A 12,189-nucleotide genomic window follows, 5' to 3' on the forward strand; every position below is an offset into this window, starting at 1 on the left:
GTGCAACTAATTCAGATGGATAGCCAACAGATCAACGAGGACTTCTGGGAAGCAAACAGTACATCCACCCGCTCTTCATCAGTTCTGCACCTTGAATTAAGCCAGCCATTTATCCCATGACGAAAGGACTCTAGAAGAACGATGACAGCATTCTTAGATACTCTGTTCTTAAACACAGACTAAGGCCCTCTCTTCAAGGTCCCTACTTCTTCTGACTTGAAATGTGAGTTGACAAATGGAAACCCAAACTGTGACCTTCTGATTGTGTATGCATGCACGTATTACCTGTGGCCAGGGTCTTGCTAGGTAACCCATATTAACTTTGAACTCCACACCCTCCTACCCCAGCCTTCTGGGCGGTGTCACTACATGGGGCTATTGCCAGATTAATTTTCAAGTATTCTACAAAATCTTAGGACCCATCCTTTCTTTGATTGGCTCATTATACCCTTCCTGCCATCCTTTGGGAAGCTCAGCTTTTAGTCATTTAGTTTTTGTGTGTTTGTTTTTTGTTTTCAAGACAAAATTTTCCTGTGTAGCCCTGGCTGTCCTAGATCTCCGCTGGCCTCAAACTGACAGAGATCTATCTGCTTCTGCCTCCTGGGTGCTGGGATTAAAGGCATACTCCACCATCCGGCTTGTCATTTAGACTCTCACATATGTAATTCATGAAGTTTATTTTTTATCTCTCAATTACTTTTCTTAAAAAGAAGCCTGGGCAGAGGCCAACAGTGGAGAAAAGGGATGTCACCAGGCCAGGATCTAGGAATGATCAGCTCCGTATGGTTTTTAGGGCAAAAGTGCTAAGATCTTTAAGGAGCCTGGATACCAGAAGAGCAGCCAAATGTTTTTCTTAAACAGGCCACAGCCCGAGTCCTGACTGCATAGAGTTGTGGTTCTCAACCTTCCTAATGCTGCGACTTCATGTTGTGGTGACTCCTAACCATTATTTTCATTGCTACTTTATAATTTTGTTACTGTTTATCAACTGTAATGTAAATATTTGTGTTTTCTGATGGTCTTAGGCCACTTCTGCGAGAAGACCATTTGATCCACAGGGGTCGTGACCCACAGGTTGAGAAACACCGAGCTAGAGAACCTGGGAGGTGAAAAAGTTGGTAGATGGACAGAGCACTGGCCACATACGCAGGGGGCTTTAAGGTAGATTAGCGCACAACAGAAACAAAGCAGAACAATATACTAGGGTTGGCATACACCTGAAGAGTAGGAAGAAGAATTGCGGTGAGTTGTCTAGGTGAGTCCCAGGCTAGGCTGAGTGTAAGAGTATGCTCTCCTCCCCCAACCTCACCTTATGGAAGACCATCTATTAGAAGAAGAAGCGGGGGTGGGGTGGGGTGGGGGAAGCCAACGTAAAGAGAGCAAATCACAAAGTTCACTTCTAAAGAAAAGGCCGCTCGTACTGTGGCGCCCAGGGAAGCAAGCGTGTGAGGGCAGCACGCGTCTGCAGGATCGCGACTCTACCAAGCGGCGGCGGGTCGGCCATAGGCTCCGAGCTACTACAGCCGGACAGGTCCTCTCCTCCAGTCCTGGGGTCCGAGTAGGAGCCCCCGTTGTTGCTGCGGTGGCAGGAAGTCTCGGTGAACTACAAATCGAGGCATGCTGGGAACATTCCCTGCTCCTCCCAGGAAATGTCCTTTGTCCAGCCCCACAGGAAGCCCCAGCGAGGAGGTAGTGGGCAGCCAGCCCGAGTGCCAGCCCGCGGTTGCATAGCCTCAGCACCGGGCGCCAGGCTTGGGCAGTGCGCTCAGAGCTGCCCGGCGCATCACAGGTAGGAGCGCTGCTGCGGCTGGGCGCGAGCTGGGAACCTGAGCTGATCATCTAGGGGCTGGGATGTGTGCTGTGGCTGAGCTGCCGCGCGAAGCTGTCCTTCGCACACTGGACTGTGGTCCGCCACCCCGTGGGCTCAGGAACCAAGGACAGAAGGGGACCCCTCATGTCCTATAGCTGGGTTGAGCTCCCTTTGGTCTTTGTGGCAAGGGGAGGGGAGGAGGAGGCTGAGACTGCGCTGCCAGAGCAAGTCGGACCGTCCCACAGACCACCGAAGGGGGCATCAGAGACCCTGGGAGACCAAGCCCAGGGAGGAGCTTGCAAGACAAGCAGAAGGTGAAAGGCTTTGTGTGCATCGGTGTATCAGCTTAGATCGTGTTACCTTTGCCTACTAAGTCAGTGCCCCCAGCCCCACTGTGAGGAAGGGGATGAAGGCGGGGACTTTGCGAAGGGCAGCAGGTTCATTTTGGCCCTTGTGAAACGTGTGTCTGTTCCCTGCTCCTCCCATCTGTCTGACCGACTCGGATTGCCACTTGGGGGATGCGATCGGACTGGAAGAAAGGTACAATGAGGACCTGCGAAAGGAAGGCTGAGCTAGCCAACCGCGCGTGGCTCAGGAGGGGTCGTTGTCTGGTTTTGCTAGAATCCCCACATCACGTAGAATCCCCAATCAGCTACTTTGAGGTTCAGGTGGCCTGGGGTGAGGCATATGTTAGCATGAGGGATGGTGAAGAGGAACAGTGAGACAGAGACCCTGGATGTACCTTACAGCCAGAGCACACAATAGCAGGTCTCTAGAATGGGACTTTAAGACTTCCTTTGGGACTTCCTCTGATTTAACCTTTTTTTCTTAGCCACGCCCCCATTCCCCCCCCCCCCGCGCAGTGAATCAGCAACCCCCCACATGAGTATGAGGCATAATTTAATTTAGTGCTGTAATCCTGCCTGTTGAGTCAGGCTCCGTTGGCTGTCAGCATTCCCATATAGTGGGTCTCTTCCCAAGAGACCGTTGTGGTAAATGCGGCAACAGCTAGTGAGTTGGTGGTCTTTGTGAGCTGCTATGGACAAATGGGCAAGTTTAAACACAGCCGGAGTGTGACTCCCTTAAGGGAATTAATTCACCTGCCTCTGATGCCTTTCTGATCTTCTATGTGTATACAAGTGTGCATCCCTTCTCTTAAGGAAACATATGGTGATTACTTAATGTATAATGTACTTTAAAACCAAAGGAATGCCTCTTGAGTAGTAGGCGGATTATTTCAGGTGCATGGGGGGAAAAGGATGCTTTGGACCCTGGATTAATGGCTTGTAGGGGGCGGAAGGCTTTTCACTGGCACTGTTAGTTAGATAAGACATGTGAACTAAGTTGGAATGAACTAACTGGAATTGTACAGGCAGCCAATGTTAGATAAAATGAAGAAAGAGTGTCTGCATTGGAAAAAGTTCCCGGTTGCACACTCTGGCTGTGCTTGGAGGAGGTAGGATCTTTAGGGGAGAAATTGACAGTCCAAGAGATAGTGACCTGAGATTGAACCAAGACCATACAGTGAAAGTCAGGCTGCCTTCCAGGTCATTCAGGAGAAAAAAAACCATGATGGCATTCAAAACCTTCTGGAATTAAGGAGTGAGTGACAAGAAGTCAGAAAACTCAAAGGGCGCAGCTAAATTGAAGGGACCTCGGGGTGACCTCACTGGAGGCTGTATGTCTGAGGCTGATGGATTTGCATAGCATTTCCCTCTCCTCCTGCCAAGAGCTCTTTGGATTTCTCCAGAATCTACTTACTTGACTGCCTAATTTTTAGTGTCCTGGGAAAGGAAGGAGAAATTGTGGAAGTTGGTTCCAAGGAGGACACAGTAAGTCAAGCAAAGGGCTTGTCTGCTTCCCAAGGGACAGAAAGCCACAGCAGCGTTCAGGAGTTCCGGTCGGTCGCAGCCCTGTGTAGGTGCCCCGAGTACCATTTGAAACATTCTCTCCAAGTTATTGCTTTTCCTTTCTTCTCTGAGTCTTGGTGGGTTTCTGAGTATACCACATGCTATTTAGGGTTAATGTAATTGGCAAAGGTTAATAACTTAATTTGGCATTGAGAGTTCTGCACATAGCCAGTGCTTGCCCACTTCTCCGTTGTATTCGGTTCTCTACTGGTCCTTGCACCAAACAGCTTTCATCCCAAGATGCAACACACATTCTTGAGCATTGGTTACTCAGGTCAAACCACACCCCTGTAGCACATTCCCATGCTGCCTCTCATTTTTGTCCCAATCCCTAACTCCCTCATAGGAACCTTTCAAGAATTTCTAGTGGGACTGGGAAGATGGCTCAGTGGTTAAGAGCACTGACTGCTCTTCTAGAGGTTCAGAGTTCAATTCCCTGCAACTACATGGTGGCTAACAACCATCTGTAATGGGATTCAATGCCCTCTTCTGGTGTGTCTGAAGACAGCAACACTGTGCTCATATTTGTAAACTAAATAAAGAATTCTTTAAAAGAAAGAAAGAAAGAAAGAAAGAAAGAAAGAAAGGGAGGAAGAAAGAAAAGAATTCCTAGTTACTATCAAGCTTTTCCTCATGGTATTTTGAATTTTGGTGACACCTCTCCCTGTCCATTATGAGAGCTCATCTTGTTCCCCTTAAAATTATAAACTCCCTGATGTTTATATAACTAGCAGATGCATAAATGATGTTTAATTGGAAGTTTGTAAATAAATGAAAGCAATGAAATAACATATACATCCTGCATTTACTTATAGATCAGGTCTCATGTAGCCCAGGCTAGCTTCCAAGTCATTGTGTAGCCAAGGATGACTGAAAGGCTCTATGGCTCCCATCCTTCTTGCCTCTGTCTCTTGAATGCTGGGATTAGAAGTGTACTTCATGACACCTCGTTTTATGCCTTACTGGAGATCCAACCTGGGTGTAGTGCCAGCTTGGCAAACACTTCACCAACTGAGCAACGTTCCCAGTCCACATACAGCTTATTTTATCTCTTACTTTGTCTCTATAGTAAAGCTTTGGAGACGTTTTCATAGGCTTGTGAGGACTCATCGAGACAGGGAAAATAAAGCCTGTCTCATGGCATACTGAAACCTTTCCTCTCTCTTGGCTTAAGAGGGTCTAATAGTGTTGGTCACCGTGTCTCATAAAAGATGTTCATGAGTACCATCTCATTGAGCTTCTTTGCCAACATGAATGGTTTTAGACTCTAGCAACATAGAGAATGGATTAAAGCAAGTGCATAGACAGGTATTTTTATAAGTCTACATGGGAGAAGGTGATTTTTGTTCTCAGTTGTTAAAGTGTTTAAGTTCTGCTCTTTGCAACTGAGTCAGACATTGAACATGCCTGTTCCCTCTTACGGCCTAAGCTGTCTGTTAGGGTCAAACTATACCACATAAAAGTGCTCAAACTTTACTTCCTTCCAATTTAGCATTTTTTCATTGACAAATAATTGAGCATTTGTTTTTACTTGCTTTTCATGTGATTTATAGCAGTCACTGCTTACTGGATACATCATTGAATATATCAAAGATTGCACTAGGAAATTTGGGGCTGGGTCTTTCAGAGGTCCTGAGTTCAATTCCCAGCAACCACATGGTGGCTCACAATCATCTGCAGTGGGATCTGTTGCTCCCTTCTGGTGTGTCTGAAGAGAGTGACAGTGTACTCATATACATATATAAATAAATCTTTAAAAACAAACAAACAAACAAACAAACAAACAAACAAAAAACCAGGCATGGTGGCATGTGCATGTAATCTCAGCCCTGGGGAAATAGAGACAGGAGAATCTGATAAGCCAGACAGACTAGCATAATTGATAAATTCCTGGTTACTGAGAGATCTGGCTGATAAAAAGGTGGGCCGCACCTGAGTATGACAACCAAGACTGTCCTATGGCCTCCATAGTCACGTGTATGCATGTGTGCCTGTGTATGTCTACCTGTATGTGTGCACCTTTGTGTGTGCACCTGTGTGTGTGTGCACCTGTCTGTCTACCTGTATGTGTGCACCTTTGTGTGTGCACCTGTGTGTGTGTGCACCTGTCTGTCTACCTGTATGTGTGCACCTGTGTATGTGCACCTGTGTGTGTCTACCTGTATGTGTGCACCTGTGTATGTGCACCGGTTTGTGTGCTCCTGTGTGTGTGCACCTGTGTGTGTGCTCCTGTGTGTGTGTACTTGTGCACATACACAGAATAAACTAGACAGTTTACTTGGGTTGCCTTGTTTCATCTGATAACATTATCTCCATTCTAAAAATGAGGAAACCAGAGGTCATAGAGAAGTCAAGAAACTTGCCTGGAGCCCCAGATTCTGAACTGGAGATGCATTGGAATGTAGCTCTGTAGACCACAGCTTTGAGAACTGCTTTTCATGGGAGGGAATTGCCAGGTGGCTGCCTTTTCTGCCTCCACAGCCCTCCACATTTGCAGGTTGCCTGCCAGGAATATTGATGGGCTTCTAAAAGCATCCTACCGATTCTCATTCCGAGAAGCACAGTTTTTTTTTTTTTTTTATTAAAAACAATAACAAACCACACTTTTTTTTCATGCTTTTAATTTCCTATGGCTATCAGTTAGGAAGATCAAATTTAGAATCCATAGTGCCTTTTGGGCACAGAAGCGTGCCCAGAATTCTTCTTTGTTTTCTATTTTCTTCCAGCCTGTCTGAATTTGTTTTCTATCCTTTCCAGGCTAAGTCTCTTATCTTCTGGGTAGGTTGGCTTGATCATCTCAGGCCATCCTTAGGCTGTCCATCAGCTCTTGCACTGCCTGAGATGCCTGGGTTCCACTGACATTTTCATGAGAACTTAACAGAGCACACGACAGGGGCTGTGTGTCCAGAACACAGCATGGCATGTGGTGGACTTTCAGAACTCTGGTCATCACGAATTATTAGGCATGGGTAAAATGCAAATATGGAGGCGTGAAGCATGTTCATGTCTCCAGTTGGCCTCTGGTGTAGAAGGAGGACCAGGAAGAAATTGAGTTTCTTGGTTAATGTTCAGGTTTCTTTTAATGGCACTGTCAGCTCCAGCTGGGAGGATGCAGGGCAGAGCTGTGGCAGGCTGTTTTGTGTGTTTGTGCAACACGAATGATGTGGAAGTTAATGATTTCAGGTGGTGTGGGTGGGGCCCCTGCTTAAGCTGGCGTGTCCACCCTCACTAGATCTAGGAAAGGCTCTTTTACTGTACAACTAAGAAAACCATAGGGGTTGCCTGGGTGCCAGCAGGGCGAGAAATAGAAAAGAGAAAGTCAGGGGTGAAGAAGCACCTCTGATAATATCCCTGTGGGAGTGGGAAGGGTCGCACTGTGGGATGGGTTTGGGCTTTACTTCAGCAAGTAGGGATGGTGGAGCAGTCTGTCCTCCTTGGGTGGGCCCGGCTGTCAGCTGCCATGAGAAACAGTCTTCTGGCAGGCAGCTCATGGGATAGCTGTGCCTAACTGCACAGCAGGTCAGATTCTGTGCATTCACAGGCTAGGGGTGGCCTTTCTTCAAGGAGGTGTATGACATTCGTGTGGCCTTCTGATACCTTGGGTAGGATCCTGCCATAGAGTACCAGGCAGCAACACTTCTTCCTGGGCTTCTTTCTAAGAAATGTCCCACTTCTGATTCAAGGCCATGTGCTGTCACGTGGCTAGCACACTTTGCTTGTTGCTTGAAGAGGGACATTACTGAAAAGTACCTCCTTGGCTATTTTTTTTTTTTTTTATCATACTTGGGAACCTTGGTTAAAAAAAAAGTCACATTTTCCTCCTGGGCCTTTTTGGTGATCCCTTAGTAGATATTTATAAAGATTTCTGACAATGGTAGGTGCTTTTGAAAACTGGATAGAAACATAAATCCATTAGACATAATCTCTAGTGACCCAGAGCCTAGAAAAATGGTAGCTTGGGGTGTGTCTAACACATAGTTATTGATCGAATATTTATTGAACACATTATGTTTCAAACATTTGAAATACTTATTATTTTAAAATCTATTAAAATATTTTAAATATTACATTTTGATTCTTGCCTAGTATGATGGTACTACCAACTTCTTACTAGGAAATGTGGGAAAGAACAAATGTTTATATACTGTCTGAGCTAGGAAATAATCATACAGCAACCATACATAATTTTTAAAAATACACATTTTAAAGTTTTTCTTTTCTTTTTTTCTTTTTGTTGTTTTGTTTTGTTTTTTGTTTTTGTGTTTAGGTTTTATCCTAAAATCCCTCAGCAGGATTTATCACTTCCCCGGGGATTACCAAAAAGGCCCAGGAGAAAAATGTGATTTTTCTTTTTCTTTTTCTTTTTTTCTTTTATTTTTCTTTTTTCTTATTTTTTCCTTTTTCTTTTACCAAGGTTCCCAAGTATGATGGCAAAACAAAATGGTCAGCAACTGTAAAGAAGAGAATTTCAGGTTTTAGGTTCACGGGAGAGTTGAGCAGAAGGTACAGTCTCCATGTGCCTCCGCCCCCACTCTTTCACAGCCTCCCCCACTCCCAACATCCTGTACCAGCATGATACATTTGTTACACTTGAGAAGCCACAAGGGATGCTGGGAAGTGTAGTCCTTTGTTGGAGCGGGTATTTCTGGGTTCACTGAAGAAGGGGTCCTCTGGTCAACCGTGTGGAAAGGCAGTCTTAATCAGCTGCAATGGATGATGCTGTCTGTTGCCAACCTTCATTCCTATAGAGACTTGGAAAATAGAGAGTCGTAAGCATTTGATTTGGTTACAGAGTTAAAACTGAGAGAATTTCCGGAACCGTTGAGTGATATGGAGGATTGGAGGCCAGGAAGACCGAGTGGGCCAGTGAGAGAAAGTGGGTTTAGAGTTGACTTCGGGTGACTGTGACTGGTCCCATTGCCAGGGCTGTTGCACCGAAATGAGGAGCTGAAGTAGCAGGGAGCAACAGAGCATCCAAGGAAGGAACAGGAGCAAAGAGAAGAGAAATATAAAGAATTTTATCTGGTCTGGGGTGAAAGAGGTGATAGACCTTTTTAGCCAGAGTTTCTCCATAGTGTCTAAAAGATCCTTTTCCAGATGTATTAGGGGCAAATGGAGCTGTTGTAAGGTGAGTTTTGGAAGAGCTCACCTGGACCATTTTGTTTGGGTATAGGATGACGTTCCAAAAGTAAATCACTTAAAAGACAGGATAAAAACCCACGGGTGAGGGTAATAAGATGGAAAGATGTGACCCAGGGGAGGAGCCAGGGTAGTAGGGAGCCAGGAGCCCGAACATAGGAGGAGGCTTGGGGTTGACTTTTACATGGCCCCTGTCTCTAGGCTCCATCTCAAACCAGTTAGGATTTGTTGGCGTGGAAGCCGCATTGTGTGTGGAAAAGACACAAGTCTCATCCCAGCAGTCAGGTCTTTTTCATCTTGAGCACTGCAGCAGGCAAGCCGTCCAGCTGGTCCTGAAGGACGTTAAGGTGGTTTGAGCTGGTGAGACCAAGATCGGGGGAAAGGAGGTTTCAGTCCAGATGCTTCAGTTGTGAGTCCTCCAAACAACACGCAGAGTGGCAGGAAGAGCGATAACGTGCATGGCCCGTGGCACAGTAGTCCCCTTGTCAAGATCATCACAACTGCCTTTTAGGGGGTTTGGAATGTCTGTATCTCTGTCACTGTTTGAGGGCTGACAGAACTGTGAAGAGGAACAGCACTTGAAATTCTCAGAAGAAGGTCCAAAAGCCATGGCAAAACTTAATAGTCAGCAAAGATCAGAACATAAGTCAGAAGATATAACTGTGCAACTTTGTGGGATACATTAAGAAACAAAGTTACACGAGGAAAGCTTTTACATCAAGATTAACAGGAGTTAAATGCAATTATACAGCTGGTTGAACCATGTACCAGAGTTCTGTAGGAGGAAAAGGTCCCTGAAATCAGCTGTTGTTTCATCAGACTCCTGCATAAAGAACGCACCTGGAAGCCCTGTAAAAGGAGTTCAAGCCAGCATCCCAGGAGTGGATCTGAACAGAATGTGTCTGAGAGATGCTCTTTCCTTTTACATATGATGGACTTTGTATTTGTGTTTTAAATATTAACAGTACCAGCTATTATTGAATGAACAAAAACGGTAACTTAAGTAAAAACAAAATATATGGTTAAAAACCATTTGATAAGGTAAAAAATTTAAAAACTGGGACTGTTCCCTTAAATGACCATCTCTAGTATTTGAAAAACATAACAATACATATTTTTCTTAACATCAAATTGCTACACCTACATTCCAAGAGACCGCTTAATTGTAAGTTGTATTTCCCCCAAAGAAATGATTTTGAATTTCCAATGAAAACATCCTCCCAGAGACAGTGACTGCCTTGTTTGCTCTGTAGTAGGCTCTTTTTTAGAACACCCCTGACCGTCCTCAAATACTACTACCCTAGTTCGTGACAGCCATGTCAGAAAATGAAAACTACACAAAGTTTTCTAAAATTAACCCTGTTACCAGAACTGTTTAAAATCTTTAACTTCTCATTCCATACACTCAGCCAACGGATGAAACATGAAAGCAACTGGTCATGTCAGATTGGTAATAAATAGTTTACACCACAAACTGAATTAACAAAGCGGGCTGAAGCTAGCTCTTTACTTCTTCTGCCGATGGATGGAGCTCTAGGTCACTGCATACTGACAGCAATAAGCATATTTTTTCTTAACATGATTCTATTTTAAAAATAGGTTAGTTTGTTGTAAAACAAGATAACAAAATTAAGTGAGCCTTAAGAGATACTGGCGTTTGGAATCTCTTAGAAAACATCTACAAACTTCACTGTCAAGGCCTGTATACTCCTTGTAGACTTCAAGTGGTGGGCTCTGGCCCTGGGTACAGACTAGATGATATTCTCAAAGCACTACAGCTGAATCCAAGTTAATGGTTCTCAACTCATGGGTCCCAACACCACAGGGATTGCATAGCAGATATTTATCTTACAATTCATAACAGTTGCAAAATAGCATTTATGAAGTAGCAACAAAATAATCTTATGATTGGGGAGGTCACTGCAACATGAGGAACTGTTTTAAAGGGTCATAGCATTAGGAAGGTTGAGAACCACTGCTGTAAGTCATCTTCTTGTGAAGGATCTAAGAGCTTGGACTATCATTTAATAGAATCATTTGTTGACTCTACGAATATAAAACCTACTGTCAAAGACGCCTCTAGAATATTCTGTATTCCTTTCCCAAGCTGTGAGTTTGATGACAGAGTATCTGGTATTGTCCTCTAATGAGGGAACCTGGATGGTTAGAGTATAGACCCTGGAATTAGCTTCTGTTCAGAGGAAGAATTGAATGTAACCACACGTTACATTATGAAGAGGCAGCTATCGAGGGATGATAAATGTAAAGAAAGGGAGGCTTGGTCTGACCTTAGGCTGGACCAAGTTTCTTCCCTGCCAGGGGCATTACCATATGTACTGATGGCCTAAATGCCCACAGAGGAAGATGGGATAGGACTCCTTATGGGGTGAAAATGGCTTCTGTAGTCCACACAAGAAGCTGGGAAATGTCTTCTCTCAGCAGAAAACTATCCTGGTGTCTGCCTCAGCAATGGTGTAGTTATGGGAGCATTTCAGCCCCTGGGTTTTTTTTTTTTTAATGTGGAACTGGGTATTAAACCAAGGTCCCTGTGTTTGTAGAGCAAGGATATTATTGGCGGAGCCATCTCCTCAGACCTATTGTTGGGTAGTAAGATTGATTACTCTGTGTATTTTGGGAGGTAGTCCTTTATCAGATACATTTTTGCAAATATTTTCTCTAAGTCTATGCTTATCTCATTGTTTTGCTATATTTGTACCTGTGTCAATATTTATGTCTGAACATTTACCATCTGTTTTCTTCTCTGGGTGTGTGCATGAGACAGATACAAAACTTGCTTTATCCTGGAAATAGGAGACAAAACCATGAGCCAGCTTTGAAGAAATACCCATCTCGTGCTTATTTTTGATTTTTAAAATGAGGGTCTGGAAGGATGACTTAGCAATTAAGAGCACTTAGTATTCTTGCAGAGGATCCAAATTCAGTTCATGTTAGCTCACAGTGTGATTGCTGTTCCCAGGTTTCCAGTACCCTCTTTTGCTCTAAGAGGGTACCATGCAAGTGCATGGTGCACACATATACATGCAGGCAAAGTGGTCAGACACAGTTGAGGGAGAAGAAGGAGAAGGAGGAGGAGAAAGAGGAGGAGGAAGAAGAGGAAGAGGAGGAGGAGGAAGAGGAGAAGAAGAAGGAGGAGGAGGAGGAGGAGAAGGAGAAAGAGGAGGAAGAAGAGGAGGAGGAAGAGGAGAAGAAGGAGGAGGAGAAGGAGGAGGAGGAGGAGAAAAAGAGGAAGAAGAAGAAGAAGAAGAAGAAGAAGAAGAAGAAGAAGAAGAAGAAGAAGAAGAAGAAGAAGAAGAAGAAGAAGAAGAAGAA

At 44.5% G+C, this 12,189-nt stretch overlaps 1 protein-coding gene across 1 annotated transcript in view; it reads left to right on the forward strand.

The window, feature by feature from the left end:
• The first annotated feature begins 1,697 nt into the window (after positions 1–1,697).
• Positions 1,698–12,189, forward strand: part of Znf697 (zinc finger protein 697) — a 33,332-nt gene continuing 22,840 nt past the window's right edge. The window contains exon 1 of the mRNA XM_021158697.2: positions 1,698–1,789. The gene's annotated coding sequence lies outside the window, so the exon portion shown is untranslated. The remainder of the gene's footprint in view (positions 1,790–12,189) is intronic.

This window comes from Mus caroli, chromosome 3 (genome assembly GCF_900094665.2).
Source record: "Mus caroli chromosome 3, CAROLI_EIJ_v1.1, whole genome shotgun sequence".
In the NCBI taxonomy this organism is placed as follows: domain Eukaryota; kingdom Metazoa; phylum Chordata; class Mammalia; order Rodentia; family Muridae; genus Mus; species Mus caroli.